This window comes from Lepeophtheirus salmonis, chromosome 6 (genome assembly GCF_016086655.4).
Source record: "Lepeophtheirus salmonis chromosome 6, UVic_Lsal_1.4, whole genome shotgun sequence".
Classification (NCBI taxonomy): Eukaryota; Metazoa; Arthropoda; class Copepoda; order Siphonostomatoida; family Caligidae; genus Lepeophtheirus; species Lepeophtheirus salmonis.
Window position 1 is genome coordinate 8,247,840 of NC_052136.2, and position 18,781 is coordinate 8,266,620.

At 32.1% G+C, this 18,781-nt stretch overlaps 1 long non-coding RNA gene across 2 annotated transcripts; it reads right to left on the reverse strand.

The window, feature by feature from the left end:
- Nucleotides 1-3,751: 3,751 nt before the first annotated feature.
- Nucleotides 3,752-11,341, reverse strand: LOC139905751 (uncharacterized). Of its 2 annotated transcripts, none has more exons than XR_011780789.1 (6): nt 11,105-11,341; nt 8,624-8,776; nt 7,728-8,078; nt 5,052-7,609; nt 4,080-4,995; nt 3,752-4,016 (listed from the first exon to the last, which is right to left on the reverse strand). It is a non-coding gene; the product is annotated as an uncharacterized lncRNA (long non-coding RNA). The 2 variants fall into 2 exon arrangements; XR_011780790.1 differs by having other exon boundaries at nt 3,754-4,016; nt 5,052-6,916; nt 11,105-11,339.
- Between the last annotated feature and the right edge of the window lie 7,440 nt (nt 11,342-18,781).

Consider the following 18,781-nt stretch of genomic DNA (forward strand, 5'->3'; position numbering starts at 1 on the left):
TACAAGGCATCAAAGTCGAAAAAAAAATTCAAAGTAGTGCTTACTTTTCTTTTTTTTTCTACATTTTGTTATTCAATATTTTCATAAATTATAAAAATTATATCTTCAACAAAAAATCCAAAAGAATATATGCACTAATTATAATATTTTAAAACTAATAAACCTATATTTGCTAGAAATTCTTGACGTTGAATGTGATGAAGAGCATCATTTTGATCGTTTTATATATCAGTAAAATTGTCAAGTGCATAATAGAACAAACAGATTCTGAAGTAAATCATAATATTCAAAAAGATAACTTATAAAAAAACTAAAGAGTAAAAAAGGATTCTAAAAATTGAATAGTGGAGATTATAAGGATGATTTATTTCATTACTAATATTGATAATGTTCTTCAACATTTATAAAAATTTGTTTGTCCAATTGGATTGTACAATATTATTATTAATATTGAATAAATTCACTACACCCTAATTTTATTTCAAATAATAAACCTATCAATGAATTAAAAATATAAGAATACCTCATACTGTATCTTTCTCGTACACCTTCTCATCCTTTAAGTTAAGTATTCATTACTCCAATATATGAATCTTGGTTAAATTTCTCTCCAAATTTTAAATTTATTTTGGTATTGAATAGTTAGTCTGTCCAACTCGCTTTAACTTGGGAAGCATTTTAACATTCCGTGGTCAACCACAATTTAAGTTTTTTGGATAATCTAACAGGTAACTAGACGTCATAATTGAACCGATCATTCAAGTCTTTGCCACCTAATGATTTTTGTTAAATATATACTTGAATTACAAACACTTATTTCAGGCTTACTTTAAGGAAAATATGTTTGGTCGTCGACCTTTAGGACGATGGCTATTGTCACAGGATGTAGAACTAAATTTACGATTATAAGAAGACAAATAACGGTGGAAAACCTTCACTAAAAAGGAACAGAGTAGAAGAAGAGTTTACAAGAAATAATTCAAACCTTGTTTCATGTCATACATACTCCATGATATTTTCTTCTTCACTCAATTAGTTTTTACGGATCTATCTTTTCTTAATTTACGATTGAAGAAGTCTCTGATGTTGTAATACAAAGATATTATCAAAATCCCTTGGAATTATGTATAAATTGTAAATACTTATTATGTATGAATAAAGCTTTTTCAAAAATGAATGCAAAATTTGAACCAAATCTAGTATATATTTTTTGATTAATAAAATGTACTATAATGTATATGCAATCCAAATATAGTTTTCATTAAAAAATATAACCAAACTAAAAATCAGGAACATGAATATATACAACTTATAAAAAAATTATTATACGTTATCCTAATAATAATGAGGAAATCCGAAAAGATTCTGGACTCAATAAGTTTGGGAATGTCTCAATGACATTAGGGCATTCCAATATAAGTTTACAAGGAGTTAGAAAATCTCTTATGCTTTATATTAAACAGATGATCACTTAACAGTTTCTATAACTAATTACATGTAATAGCAGAATAAAAAATGCTTTGCTTACCAAAATATCGAGAAAAGAGAGGCACATTAAGAGTCTATAATTTTCTTCCACTTATTTTCCATTGGCAAAAGAGACTCAAAAGTAATAAATAAATCAGGGCTGATTGGTATGAGTGATTTCTGTGTTCTATACAACAGTGACATTGAAGGAGTCTGATCAATGAAATAGTTTTCTTATGAGTAAGAGAAGAAGCAAAGTTGAACTAGGCGGAGGAATTGATTCAATAGCTTCAATAAAGGAGCTGTGATGGAGGATGATATCTCTCTCTGTTCCTCAGTGGTACTTTGAATCGATTATTTTGTCTGTTGATGGAACTTTTTAGTTCTTATGAGTTGAAGAAGTTATGTTAAAGGATTCAAAAAATTAAGTTGACTACTTTTAGACATTAACTTATAGAAGTATACAATGATTCCGAAGAAGATCTGGATGAGTTTACTCATAGAGACAGTGATTAACTATGTCAGAAGTCACTATCACATACCTTGAAGTGAAGTGGCATATACACAATGAACAATCCTTGCAATCAAGAAGATGAGATCCATCGAGTAGGGTAGAAAGAGGAGAGATCCCTGGAACAGAAAATGACGTTGAAGAGAAGATCAGAAGACGTGTGGATAGGATATCCAAATGAAAAAATATGAACTCCTTGGAATGGGAAAGATGGGTGGATGCGGATCCATTTGTCCTAATGTATTGTACGAAAGATCAATTTATATTCAAGTCTGACTCGAGTCAAAAGTCATTCTTTCCCCAAGTGCAACTAAAAGTCAAATGACTCGTGCAACTAAAGTCACGAGTCATTTTAGTTCAAGTCAGACTCGAGTCATAAGTTGTTATATTAAGGACTCGAGTCTGACTCAAGTTCAAGTCATGTGAGTCGAGTCCACAGCTCTGCCGAAAAGACCCATGAACGTTTGTATTAGCTTCAAATAAATATATTTTTTTAATCTAGTAGCCAAACTTGAAGCAGTAGATCTTGGAACTGGACTTGTTTTGAGTAATGTTGCTTGAAAACCCTCAAATGTATATGGAACTGCATCTTTCTTTAAGATACGACAAGAGAGAATTTGTTTTTAACAGCCAGCAAATATCAGTAGTAAGTACCCCTTTTTATTTGTCCCTGCATAAACATACTTATCGAATAAAATAACATAGCGTGTCTAGGGAGTAGGCTTTTATAATGATTAATGAATGTATCATATAAATTGGGGATTTTTAAATTGATTATTGATAGATAAAATTGGTTGAAGTGGAAATTATAGGTGGTGTAGAAAAAGAAGGAAACCTGTGGGCTGTGATAAAAAATAAGATAATCATTTTACCGGTAAGAAATTAAAATATATAGAAAAGGTTGAATGATTAATTATGTTCTATTTCCTCCGTACTTTATGTATATGGGTCATTCCACGTCAAGTGTACACACTTTTTTTGCAATTTACGGCATGATCATCTCCGATTTTGATGATTTTTAATGAGCTGGTTTTTCTATATGAAATAAGAGAGTGATTAAAATATTAGGGTTCTGTGACTCACCTGAGCCGTCTTAGTCCTGCTCAAAGTTACGCCTAATGCGTTGGACCTGTGTTGTTTAGAATGCCATAATTCTGCTTGCAGTTGCTCGATTTAAAAAAAATACGCCAAAAGATGCACAATAACACAAACTTTCACTTATATTTAATCATAATCTTATTTTAATCAAAAATAAAAGTTTGGGGCTCTGGTGCAGCCTTCAAAATGGCGCCCCTGCCAAGCAGCAAACCTGATTTTGTTTTAATTTTTGTAGAACATGTATCAGTATATGTTTTCAAACATATCCAAAATTCAGAGTGGGATCTTAATGGGATCACTTCCAACAAGAGGATTATTTAGGTATTTAGAGCTGTTATTATAGCATATTGGTATTATTGTTTTATTTAAACTCGTATTATATATAATATACATATTTTCTGTTGATTAATAAAATAAAATAGGATTCTTATTTAAGTGTAATATAATTCAAAATTTATATATTTTATAAAATAACAATATGATTGAGTCAATCATTTTCCTTTTAAATTTAAATTATATAACAGATTCAACTTTTGACTCTTCTGATTCACAATAAAAGCGAACTCTTAGTGATCGGTCTAATTCGGGAATAAATGAATTAAGTTTTTGTGTACCAAAAATGGTTTTTGTAAAACCAAACTTTTCTTTTAAAATAGTCTTATCTTTTTCATAATCTTCTTCTTCAAAAACTTAATTCATTTATTCCCGAATTAGACCGATCTCTAAGAGTTCGCTTGTATAGTGAATAAACTACCATCTAAACTACCAACTCATCAGACCAAACTTTGAGCGAGCCTTGAACGGCCCAGTTGAGTCGCAGAACCCTAATATTTCAATCACTCTCTTATTTCATATAGAAAAACCAGCTCATTAAAAATCATCAAAATTGGCGATAGTAATGCTGTGAGGGTATGTACACTTGATGTCGAATGACCCATAACTGAAAAATAATACTAATTGTAGATAATTGAAACTATATGCATAGAAACTAGTATGAGCCTACCCGTTCCACCGACGCATGGGGGATGAAAATGAAAGTGTGATTTGATGTGATGTTTGTTTCAAAATTTATCGATGTTAGTACTCCCATCCAGTGCCGTATGTCAGGAAGATTTTTCGGTCCGCTTTACAAGGGTGAACGGTTGATTTTCAGTGGTGAACGTGGGATATTTAAACAGGGCAAATGCTACAGCATAGATTAAATCTTGCAAGAATATCGTCCAATGGACTGTCTGACCATTATTTTCTTCAGGCAAACATTGGGAAAAATAAAATGAAAAGGAAAAACTCTAAACGGAAAGTCAATGCCGACCTATTCATAAAGGAAGGAGTATAATGGAGTATAAAATGCACGGTGCAAGAATGAGAGAAATTTTTTGAACTATACAATTAAGTCAAACAATTTAAACCTCCTTAAATATTTTTAAAATAATAACGGATGAAGATAATGAACGAGATTATAATATACCATGAAACCGTTACATCGACAGAAAATAAATTATGTTCACAAGTCTTGATGTTCTTAACTCGCATGTATACGTGGTGATGTGTTTGAAAAAAATGAAGAAAAAATGCATGTGTTCTTTATCATGATTAGAAGAAGAAGTTTTTCCTCTTTTCCTTGACGCAAAGGTGTCAATCAAACTGTCCATGTCTTCATGGAGCACCTTGTCCACCATCACCCTGTCCATGTTCAAGAGGGTGAGGGAGGAGAGCCTCTCCTGGTCCATGGTGGTCCTCATGTGGTTCTTGAGCCTTCTGAGACAGGAAAATGACCGCTCCGCCTCACAGCTGCTGATGGGCATTGAGGCCAAGATAACGATCACCTTGTATAGCTCCGGCATCAGGCGGAACACTCCCGAGCTTATTAACTCCGCAGCAATTTGTGACGAAACCATGTCTTCTGTGTCAATATCTGCCTAGAGAAACATAAATTTTAAACATATAATGCAAAATGAAACATTATAATATTAACCTTGAATTGCTGGAAGATTGCATGGTCTGACTGGAGCTGCTCGAGTTCAAGTCTGTAGTGCTTGGCGACACGCTCAATGACACAGGTCTCCACTTCACTGTCATTGACGATTGCAATGAGATCCATTGTGATGTTTGTATCGTCGGTGGCAAATCTGCTCTCAAGCTCTAATACAATCTTATTGATTGCAACATCGAAATGTGTTTCACGGAAGTAGGATTCAGTTGTTCCTTTCCACTTTATTCTCCTTGGAATCTTCGCCTCCTTGAATTCCAAATCAATTGAGTCCTCCTGGTCAAATACTGATTTCATCTCAGACGACTTCAACTCAGCAAGTTTCCAGATTGATTCAAAGATTTTCTCATTCTTAAGATCTACAAGAGTCCTAATCACTAGGTTGACGTGTTTCTGGGCCTTTGTTAGGTCAACCTTTCTGCCTTGAAGTTCATCTGACAAGCTAGATGTGTGTCTGAGGAGTGTCTTCAAGAGTTCAATGCCCAAAAAAAAATTCGTTACTAAAGATGCTGTTGAGCAGAGAAGTTGCTGTTGAACTCGACAATGTATCTTTATCTTTTCTCATTATTATGAGGGTCTTCATGATTCTGACCATTCCTAGAGATACAGCGTGTACAGCATCATAGCGGAGACTCCAGCGGGTAGCAGACTGGTTCTTCAGGGTCATCACCTTGGCATGCTCCTCATCTTTACTTGTTATCTTCACCGACTTGTAGATTGCTGACCTCTTTGGTGACCCTTCAATGAAGTTGTATAAAATGTGTACTGCCCCCCATTGTATTTCTCAACAGGGTTATATCTGAGAGAAGATCTTTGACTACAAGATTGAGGACATGGGCGTAGCAGTGGATGTAGACACACAGTGGGACTGCTTCCTTCCACCTGGCGGCAAGACCCTTCTTGATGCCGGATATGTTGGAGGCACCGTCCGCGGCCAGGGAGACAGTGCGTGCGGGGTTAATGCCGAGATCCTTGGCAGCCTCATGAAGCTTCTCAAACAAATATTTGCCGTCAGTCTGGGTAACTTTTACAAACTTGAGGAAGCTCTCTTTCTTGATGCCTTCACTCGTCAGATATCCCAGTGACAGACTGAACTGCTCCGTGTTTGACATATCTGATGTCTCATCAACAATAACAGAGAACCAGTAGTCATCATCGCCGGCACAAGTCTTGACATCTTCAATTATATTTTCCGTCTCTTTGGATGCTATAATCTCTATTTGGCAAAACCTGCCCCAGCTGAACCAAATTCTTTGACTTCGGCCTCCAGTTTATCTTTGGGAATATGATTGTCGTGTGAACACAGGGACAAAAGCTCCAAGAAGTTTCCTCGATTGTTTTAATTAGATTCCGTCAACTATTCTCTTGTTTCGGAATCGCCCCTTAAAGCCAATCCTTGCTTTGCGAGGAACCCAACAGTTTGGAAAAGATACCTCAAATAAGCTCGCCACTTCACGACTTCCTCAGCATGTTGAGACTGAACATGGCCTAGAACCGAGGTATTCTTTCTCTTTGATGTGAGGAAATTGATCCACGTTTCCATCGACAGTTTGTGTTTTTTGTTGTTAGAATGAACTTTCAACGAGGAACTGTTTTTCCATGTTTTGAACTCAAATTTCCCAAGGTTGGAAATGGAAAATTTGGAACAGGCGAAACACTTGTCTGACTTTTCAACCTCGTCATATTCTAGACACGGGAACTTAAGGAACCAATCATATTGAAAGTCTCTGGAGTATTTGTCATCTATCTGAGGACTGTATGTTTGTAACTTGATGGATGATCTCTCTCGACTTTAGGCACAGTTTCCCGCTCAGTCTCCACTCTGGCTCTAGTCTGGATTATTTATGTCCCTTTTAAGCAGTAATAATTTAATTAATCTTCTATGTAATAAAACAAATTCTCACGCTCTTAAATATTTCAAGAGTACTCCATACGAAAAATGTTGTGTGCGTCTTTTTTTTTTTTTTTTGGTTGTAAAGTACTTCACATTTGCAACCAGTAACGTTAAACGTAATATCTAACTCAAATATCCACTCAATGTGAAGTACTTTAAATCCATACGAAAAATGTTGTGTGCATCTTTGTTTTTTATTTTTGGCTGTAAAGTAGTCTTGAAATAATTGTAGTAATTTATTAATTATCAGAAATGTATCACGGGAAGCGGAAAACGCGTTTTATATTCAAAGGTTCAATCATTTATATTTATAAAATAACAGGCAATATTTGAAAGAGATATTACGGTAAATTACAGGATTTGAATTCAAATTTCTGCGATGAATTGAGATACCCGAGAGTGTTAACTGTAGTTTCAAACCTCCGTTTTATCTATCTGACTTAATTTGGCCCCAATATTGTCTTAGAGATATAATTTACTAATTCTATAAATGTGCCGGTGAATTTTGGTTACTTTAAGTACAATTTGTGGTGCCTCCAAAGTATTAACCAGAATCATTTTTTCATTTAAATGAACTATAATTTGTTTGAAAATGTATTCCATGTTCAATTTTGAGAAAAATTATCTAGCTTCCTTTTGGGTGGACGTGCTACAAATATGTAATTTTATTATAATGACTCAGTACTATTATGAGTTGGTAATAAGTTATAATATAAATAATAGATTTTAATAATTAATTATGACTTAATTAATCTATATTTACATACCTATATGATTGGTGGACGGTTGAGTAAGATTTTTTTTTTTGGTCCGCTGAAGCGGACAAAGCGCAGTACTGACGTACGGCCCTACTCCCATCCAATATAGAAAGATAGTATTGTTTTAAGTAATCAAGAAAACATATTACGAAAGTAATTCAAGGGTCCTTGCGTCCTTTAGTAGTGTAGAACAAACAAAAAAAAAACTGCTATGCAGAAAAAACGGAGGAGGAGGATGATTTAAAAGTTTATTCTTGTAGACATAAGACTAGTATGAGCCTGTTCGTTCCACGGACGCATGAGGGGAGGGGGACGTATTTGGACACAAAATCCCTGGTTGTGTATTGTCCATGTTTTTGCCTGTCAAATAATTTAAAAATTCAAATAAATAATGTTATACTTATGTTTATCTCTATTTAAATCGAATGAAAGTACCTAATTTATTGCAGAGCAATAACAACCCCCCTCCCCTCTCGGAAAAAAATTGCATGGTGACCTCTTGGGTTTGATTAAGAAAAGTTTAAGTTCGTCAGAATTACTCCTGAATATGTATTATGTACGGTGATACTCTCACAGTTACGTATGCTTTGAAGACAACCCAACAAATAGCAAAGCCACCAATTGCTAAAATTAGATAAATCAAACAATCAGTAACAGTAAACAATCAACAGATTTATACGTAACAATCCCCTCAGTATGTAGCTAAACCAAATTTATGATTAATGATTTTTTTGATTTTCTTTTGATACTTTTTTAAAATCACAAATATCAAGCTTATTATATTAACCTTTCCAAATTAAACCCTACCAATCCCATGTCAATAAACTAAACTGCTCCTAATTTGCCTTAAGTGAAGATCGCTTAATACATGCACCAACTACAAAACAACTTTAAAATTACTATACCTCCAATTTAATTTGTATCCTGTGTGATATCCGGTACTTCAATACCTAGGCTTATTGGTAATAGGTAGTATTATGTTGGTCCTTATTTATTCAGTCCAGTCCAGTCTTAAGACCGGTCCTTGATGTGTCTTGACGAGGTTGAGGAGACACAAACTATTTAAAACAAGGAATCCAGGATGACTGAGAGAAATGAGGAGAAGGAAAGGCGTGGAGGAATAATACAAGTCTTATTTATAAGAACATCTATATTATTAGTTAAACAAAAACCTACTCTGATACATACATAAAATACACGACTATTTATACTTAAAACGAGGTTAGAGACTGTACTTTACACACATATATATATAAACAAGAAAATAAGAGAAGTAAGAGAACAAGGGGGAAGGAAACACGAATACATTACAGTCCGATCGGTCCTTAGGACTGTTAGTCTTTAGAACCGGTCCTTAGGACTGTCGGTCTTTAGAAATTTTTCATAAAAATATTGATGGTTTATTGAGCTAAACAAGATATATAAAATATGTTTTAAGATTATTGCACATATGTTGGAAATAATATTATATTTTTCATTATAATACGAAAATATTATATTGTTCTAATTTATTCTATTATATAACAAAATAATTACAAGAAGGAAAAACACCCTCATTGACGTGATAAGGGATCAATTTTACCTTCTATAAGGATGGATAAGTGGGACCGGACTGGACCGCGGTCCTCGGCCCTAAATAAGAACCGACACAACATTTGCCATAGGTAGTACTTCAAAATATTACCAAAGTCATATATTAAATCAATTATACAATGTCACTATTTGGCTTTATTGAACAGATTAAATTATCATAAGCAAAAGTGAAAATCCAGTGTGGAATGTGCATTAGGGTCAAAAAACAAAAAGTTAGAAAATCGAATATGGCTGGTTATATTTTAACGTTATGCATAAAAATAAACATGCATGGCAAATTTCATATACATGGGACAATGTTGTATGCTGCCGAAACGGGATTGAAATATTAATGTCTTATATTATTTTATTATACTTCATTTTTTAGCAAACATTGCATGGTAAGTCAAAAATTCAAATTCAATAGTGAATGAATTGTCATATCTTAAATTGGTATCGTGCTTAGAAGAGTTTTTAAAGTATAAACCAGCGGTTTTCAAACTTTTTTCATTGACTTACCCCCTTAAAAATATGTTTTTTTTGTATGTAGTAAATAAATATATTTTTTGGTAAATCTCACCTACCTCTTGAAGATTCTTCTCGTACCCCCTTTGGGAATCACTGCACTATAAACAACTAAAATTGGTTTTACATATTTGTATAACCCCACCAATATTTATAGAATAAAAAATAATTGGAAGGACACAATTCAAATTTAACTTGTTCATTCTTTGTTATGTTGTTCTTAAAGATATTTTCTAAAGCAGTATTGTTTATTTAAATATATCAAGTAATATATAGGTTAAGACAAAATCGTATGAAGATATATTTAAAGTGTAAGAAGAAAGTACACATAAATAAATATATAATAATCTAATAATTTTTTTGTTATTTTAATGCCATTGCATATTCCTTCCAATAAAATTATAAAACCGGCTAATATCCTTTGTTAACAAGAGACAATGTTTTGAACAAAGAATATAGTATTAATTAACAAGACGAGATACATTATATCTTCTGAATAAGTATTGCTGTAACAATATAATTACGCATTTCAAAAATCAGTTACTACTAAAAAAACTGACTACAGATAATTTATTTTAAGATTTATATTAGCATAGAATGGTTTCAACAACTCTATGTGCAAATTTTATCACAATATCTTTAATGAAGGACTGTGCATTCCAGAAAAATATCAATTGCATACTCAAGCTGTCAAAATAGCAGTTAAAAATGTGACAGAAGCATCATTTAAATATTGCAACGACGTGCCAAGAGATGGTTATATATTTGCAAAACTTGCATGAAGGGAGCGTATATCTTCGTTTAATTCTAAAAAAGACTATGCATTTAAAAGATAAAAGAAACCGAAAATCAACATGATACCCCTAACAATTTGAATAATGTTTTGGAGGAAAGAAGACTCCACTAAGAAGAGTTACGACAACAGATCCATATTATTTTAGGACTCTAAAGGAGAGAAATAATAATGCTCATGACGTTTCATTAGATCATCTGCAATCACCTCTTGTAAGAGAGGAAGGAGAAAAGGATATAAACAAGGATATTTATTGGAATTACTCCAATCTCGATCCTCAATTCTACTCTTGAGTCCAACAAGGACTTAAAATTATAATTCTGCAACAAATCCTCAGGGTTACGCTCCGTCTTTTATGAGCAGAGGCGCACGTTCAAATAGGTGTTGACTATATTTGAATCTATTTATAGGTATGTTACAAAGTCTAAAAAAGTCAAAATATAAATTTGAAAAGGGACTCTTACGCTGTGTATGGAGTGTTACTTCCCATAAATACCTCAATTATTAAACCCCATTGGCTATTCAATGAGAAATCCGGAGATTTGTGGTCAAAAATGTAATACGTCTTCTCCATGAATCGCACGTATTAAGAACTGGTTTTTTAAGACTGGCGTATTAAATATGATGCACGGAGAGTGTTAATTATTATGTCACTCACATTATATCCTTCTACATTTAGGACTGTCTTAGTTTGAATGACAGAACCTACACTTTCCTAGAAGTGAACTGTATGAGGCTCAGCAACCGGAAAAGAATGAGCACAACACAAACATGACACTCCTATCATAATTTATTAGTGCCTACAAATTTCTTCATCTCATAGAAACTGATTGTGTCATTCAATTTATATATTTTTTTCACTAATGAATATAAAAATGTTCAAGCTTCCTTAAGTTTAAAAAAAATTCTCTATTAATTATAGGGATCATTTTTGGCCCAAAACGTCGAAACCAATTCGGAGGGCATTTTAAGTTATTGAATGAAGCTGTATATTGCAACTTTTTTTTGAATTTTTTCAATGTCAATATAGTTTAAACCCTCCCGAACATTATCAGGATAAATTTTTCGTAATGTCTTTAAGAAAAAGTCATCAAACTTATGATTTAAAAGATGTACGTATTTATGGTGTTTTATACGTTACGAAACTTCTTATCGATCAGCTGCTTGAGTAACTTAATACATGGGAAGAAAAAAGATTACATCACTCCCTCTTTTGTAACATACCTCCTATTTAGGAAAAGATGTTCATTACTCAAGAATAAAATAATAATGACAACTAAGGAAAATAATTTTTTTCTTTATGCTACCAATTACATTTTCATGGGACAGCTAAAAACACACCGGATTTATGAGCATTAAAGCTTTAAATTTTAGTAATATAATTAACTAAATATACAACTTTTTAAGGACTAAAATATGATATAATATAAGATATTGATTAACAAAAAAACACGTGTTGCCGTCTTCAGTATAAATAAATGAATGAACTCATAGGAAAAGTGACATCTAGCGAAAAGAATATGTAAAGTACTCACCCTACTAATTTCTCCAGCTAACAGTCGTGTTTTGCAACCTGGTCTAAAGTTTTAATGAGCATGCATATAAATTCGATGTGTTTCTTAACTCATATTAATTTTCTTCAAAACATTCTGCGAATTGTCAGGGTTACCATGTTGATTTTCCGTTGTTTTTTTTAACATGCCCATTCTACACTGGCTTTTATTCTTTGCTCATAAGTATTCATTTGAATTGCAACAATCCAAGACGAATTGACTGGTTAATGCAATCCTCCCTTCCCTTCTAATTTTTAATAGTAGTGCGTAGAACGAAAAATGTTGCCAGGAAGAAAAAACGGAGGAGGAGGAAGAATCAACAGTTTATTTTTGTATATATAAGATACTGATCCTGAATCCCGATAAGATTGTATTATTTACAATTAAGAATGGAAATTCCCAATAGAGCGTTTTCACGTGACATCATAATTTTGACTTCCTCCATTTTGGAGGCCCAAACCACCAAGCTTTTATATGTAGTAATGAGACCCTGTTTTCATTAATATGAAGGAAAATAGTGAACTATTCCATGTCAAAATTGGATCAATAAATATAATTTCTTAAACTTTACAATCTGTAAAAATTGCATTGCTCAATTGGCCTGTTTTATTATATTATTCGTTATATATAATCTTATTTCCATATTATGGATAAAAATTAACTATAATAAAGGAAAGATTAAAATCTTTTCTCTTATTATCATATTTTCTACAAATCTAATTATTTTTAGGGATTTTCAGTGCTTAATACTTTGATTTAATTCAAATATAAATGTTTCTCATTGGTATCAAGTAGTATTTAATGCCTGTGTTATTTTTAATTTTTTTAAATTCATGAAGCTGTTATATTATTTATTATAAATTTGTCCCTTTTATATAGTAAGAATGTTAACTTTGAGCCCCCAAAATGGCATTTCCTTCAATTATGATGTAATTTATGAGGTCAGTGAATGTGACAATTTTATTATTACGATTTAAAAAAAAAAATAAATCATAAGTCAGAAATAAATTTGGTTTCCTTATTTATGAGCTTTCAGTTTTGCATTTAACTATTCGATGTCAAAATGGGACCAAAAATAAATGCTTTGTGTTATTATATATCATAACCTCAAATGGACTAAAAATATGTTATTCCATCGTTATACAATATTATTTCCATAGTGTAGAGAATAAATTAACTATTACGATTTTTCTCTAATTATCCTACTTTTATCGTCTCTAATCAATCAAAAAAGAATAACAACTGAGCAAATCTAGCCGTTTGTAGAGATTTTTAGTACATATTACTTTGATTATATTCCAATATCACTGCTTACCGTTGACATTAACTAGTATTCCATGAAAATAATAAGTATTTTTGATATTTATAAAAGCTTTTTGACAAAGTTTCATCAAGATGAATGGGATTTTTTTTCCATTTTATGCAGTAAAATATCGACTTTGAGGTCACAAAGATGGCGTCTCCTTCCATTATGTTTCAATTTATGACGTTAGTGAAGATGCTCTATTGAATAATAATTCCATAATAACCCTGATAGTAGCTACCATGCAACTATAAACGTGCATAATCCTTATATCCTCCCATATGTATGTTGATATTCATGTAACGTCCGTAGAAAAAAATAAAATCATTATTTTAATTTTTCTTAGCTTCATAAAAATTAATACAAAAGCCAATCAACAAATTAAAAATCCCAATTTTGCATTATTTTGAATTCAATGTTGTGACTTAACGATTTCGGATACTTGAGTATTAGTCTAAATATTTTGAACACTTCTAATTGAATTTTATTATTTCTAAAATATCTTGTTTGATGAAACTGTGACATCTTTGGCCTGCTCAATAACATTTTTTTTTAAATTTAAGTGTGGCACTTGGGTAGAAAACAAATTGACCCTTTAAAAAAAAATATATATATCACTAAATTTTATAAAATAAGTCAGAAATGTTTTTGTAAAAAAAAAGTTTTACAAAATAAACTTAGGAGTAGTTACTTCGGTATAGAAATGGCGCTGGAGGTCATTCGAGGACGAGGGTAACGACGATCTAAACAATATATATCTCTTTACTATTACTAACATTTTCAAAATGCAACAAAACATTTAATGTAATTCTTAATATATATTTCCTTGAATGCCATATCAATTCTTATTGTCAGATAAAAACCAAAATATATTATTGTTATATAAGTCATAGAACACGATATTGAATATTAATACCTTCAACTGACATAGGTTCTGCCTTTAGAGCCTTTTGAACGTCCCGAATTCTCCGTTGAAGGGAAATCCCCCCTCCCACGGATATGAATCACTGGCTTAAAGGAAGAAAAAAAAGAAGTTTACAGTAATTAGTGAACCCACTCTATAACTTTGGTTTTGTTCTTGCCCAAATACCATTTGTTTGATGTTGTTCACTGACATGGAAATTTTGAATTCAATTCAAATTATCACATTCTAATAAATAGTGCGTACTCGTATACAAAACACTTGTTAACCAAGTGTCTAATGTGTCGATGTATCATTGTACCTCGAAAGTTCAGCATTTTACGCATTAAATAAATGTATGATTACTTATTATTAATGTAACTAATTAATTAAGTATCAGTTACATTCCTACTTTTATCGAGGTCTTTCGAAAAATTATAATTTCGGACAAATTATTAGAAAGCATTAATCTACCCAAATGTTTTACCAAGAGTACATTTAGTGGAAGCAATAACAGAGTTCAATGGGAAACACACTTTAATTTTCAATTCTTTGAGTTATTATTTTTGTTTAAATTTCCGAATTTCATCATGCACTTTCCTATTTTTGGGTTCTGTTGATAACCTGGTGAAGTTCTAGACGATGCACTGCACCCCTGCATGGGAATAATTATTATTTTTTTAAATCAAGGTATGGACATTCACCATTGTGATAAACAGTTATGCTAATTTGTAGCATTTCGCGCAAAGTAAAAAAACCTGTAGAATTAAATAACTTTCTGTGGGAGCTTTACAGTAATTAGAGCATTAATAAATACAATTTCAAAGATCCATGATCTATGATTGTCTTACAAAGTTGAAACTATAATGAAATGACAGCTTTTGTTTGATATTATTATCTTTTTACTGGAAATTGAAAGATGAATAAAAAGCAACTGGAACCAATTAATCAATCATTCTGAATCATGCTCCAATTGTTATATTTATTAAATTATTAATATTGAGCGATTTACTTCCAATGGTAAATATGTCTTATTTTAAAAGAAAAGTAAAGACTTAATAAGTCAGAATTCATTTTATTGTACTATGAAATGGGATTTTTGACCGTATATACGATATGTACATAAATTATACATCTTCACTCATAATTAATTGTAATGCAATCTGAAAAATGAACTTATATGCAGCAGCATCAATCCCGAAATATCCATAATATACATTAGGAGTATTAAAAATACTCGCTGTGGTATTTGCATAGAAATTTGATACTCTTCAGCAATATTCAATTATTTTTCTACGACATTAATTTTTTATTTATTCGCTTACTTCATAAACAGTTTCCCTTACTATCCATTGTCCAACTATGTGTATACTTGTTTTTGGCACTCCACTTAACAGTAATTTCTATTACTTTAGGAATTTACAATAACATTTAGTAGTGAGCTCTGATCCTTATTTGATTCGATTTGGAGATCAGTAAAGCGGTTTTGATCGTTTGAGTATCCGAAGTATTTCGCTGGGCTATGTATCATTTGAGAAATTGAAACTTTTGAAATTCAAAAGCATAACTTTAAAGATGAGACTTATGAACTTCAGCAACATAACCTTAAAATTGAAACTTCTAAACCCATATAGAGAATATCAGTAATTTTCAAAATGGCTTTAGAAGTAAAAAAAAAAAAAGAAAGAATTTTCAAGACGGAAACTTTACAAACATAATTTTTTCGTTATGATACAACAGAAAATCGAATTAATAGGTCACCCTAAAAGTTGGACACCCTATTACTTATACGCTAAAGTAAAATTTAGAAGACATTTACCTTTATTATGACCTTTTAACTGTACTTTATAGACATAAAATGTTATATGTCTATTACTTTAAGCATAAAAAGGCTTTAATGATCACGACATTAGCGAGTTTCTTGTTATTACTTTGAAAAAGTAATAAAAAATACGGATTCATAGGTGAAAAAATAATTTTGAGGGTAAGGGAAGGGGGTTTGGCCAGATTTTTTTCCCAAAGTCCTAAAAAAAATCATTTTGGATATGAAAAGTTGGGTTAAAATTTAATTTGCTCATTTTCATCAAATGACCGCCCCCCAAATTGGATTTAGAATAAATCCTGAAGGGATTTGAGTTCTGTTTTTAAAAGGGAAGATTTTAATTCAAAACCGAAAATCAACATGTTAACCCAGACAATTTGAAGAATGTCTTTGAGGAGAATAGCTAAGCTGTCATCAGGTTTCATTAGATATATATCTATCTTATTTAAATAATATAGGAGGTTGTAATGGACAATGAGAAGCAAATTATCCCTTTAATTTGACAAAATTGTTTGAGCTTATAGCGGGAAATCCTATGTGTTTTCGATTGTATTGATCAACTATATTTTTTCTCTTGTCTGCTGTCGCGACGTCAAAGAAATTATCTTAGTATTTCTCAGCATCATATCTCCATGTATTTTATCTCTATAGTATTATCATGTCGTAAGAACAACAAAGACGAAAGATGGTAACTTTACTTGGACCCAAAATGTTGCCAAAAGTATTAATGCGGCAAAATATGACTCAAAGGCAACCGGCATGCGTATTAAAGGTACGCCTTGATAAGGAGGAGGTTCTCAGAGACACCCCAAGGTATGGTTATTCAAGAAAATTGACTACTGAAGTTGCAGTCAAAGCCTTTAGGAATCAAAAGGATCTCTACATCACGGAAATGGACATAAAGATCTTAAGGTCCACCGTGTTTAGATGCATCAAAGAGGTTGGTTTCTCTATAGAACCCCAAAAAGTGCCACTCCTAACAGCACGATTGAACAATTATTTCAGTTCCATTTTTTTATTTTTTTGGTGAAATCTTGGCCACCCCAATCACTAGATTTGAATCACCTGAATTATAGTACCTCGTGGAAAGAAACGGTCCAGGCTTCTGGAATCTAACACTTTTTGCAGCCTTAAGCCCGTGGGTTGCCATACCAAAAAGCATCTGCAGCTAATTCCGCTGCTCCCTGGAAGCCTTTTTTGCTGTCTACGGAAGTTATATTCAAGATTAATTATTCTTAATATCACTATTATTTTACGAGAGCATTGTTTTTGTTATTGATCAGAGGTGTCCACGGGATTATATATGTATATCAAGATTAATAGAAATAAGGCGTGTATGACTGATGTTTGACTTCGGCCACGCTTTTTTATATTGATGTCATAGTGTATGAGTGGTTGCATATGTTGTCAAAATCTGTTTTTCTTGCTCAGCAGTCGGTACGATACATTAAATTGAAAATTCTAGCAATGGTGACGTCATAGACTATGATTGGTTGCGTGTTTTGTCAAAATCTGCCTGTCTTGCCCAGCAGTCCTTACGATACATCAAATTGAATATTCTAGCAAGCTCGCTTATATGATGAACTAAACTCGTTGTATATATATATATAATTGCTATGGGGGGGGGGGATACTACCCCTCAAGCCCACAATCTGCAAACTTCCCCTTCTTATGTATATCATAATTCAAGTCCATTTTCAGTATATTTTAAGATTTGAATAAAATATAAACGCTGGTATGTCAAATTCAATTTTGATTTGTTTTTATTAGTGAGCGCTCATGAGACTAAAGTACTCATCTGCTATCCCAACATATTAATTTTTTTTTCTCAAATTCCTATCATTATTGAGGAGAGAACACGTCATTTGAATTGATATTTGTAAATTTTATTGTATTGAGTAGCTACGTGTGAGTGTGCTCATGAAATCCTCAGAGTAACACTGAGGATTTCTTGGGGAGTTGTATATTATTATTAAAAAATTGTCTTTAAGTCGACGCCTAATTACTCTGGGCAATTTCGGGTACTACCGTTAGTATTTAGATATTAAAAATATCTGATTTGACTCAAATTTTTATATGCCATCTCATTTGAAGACAAAAGAACTTTGCAAATAAATCAAATGGATTTTTGTTAATGGCGTGTAAGACCTTGGACTTTAGATTGAAGTTAATCCAAAAAGATTAACTTTATTTACATGTACTAAAATCGATTTTTTTCGGTTTTATAATTTTTTTAGACGGAGTTGGCACGGTATTTTGGTTTATGACTTCAGTCTGAAACAGTGGAATGGGAAAACCATATCATTTTTTTTTTTTTGTTTCTTGCAAAACAAAAAAAAGAAAGTGATTTTATTTATTCACAAATTTATTTGCTTAACAAAACTGAATCTATATTTCGTGGGACCGACTAAGAACGATTTTTTTGGAGGTCAAATTTGACAACAAGAACGCTCTAAACCAAACTTGAACCGAATTAAATTGTCCAACCTTGCAAAAATGATATCTCAAAACTAGTAATTATAAGACCAATTAATAAATATGTCACAGAATAATTAATTTTACTACTTTCTATATGGTTTAAATATGATGGAAAA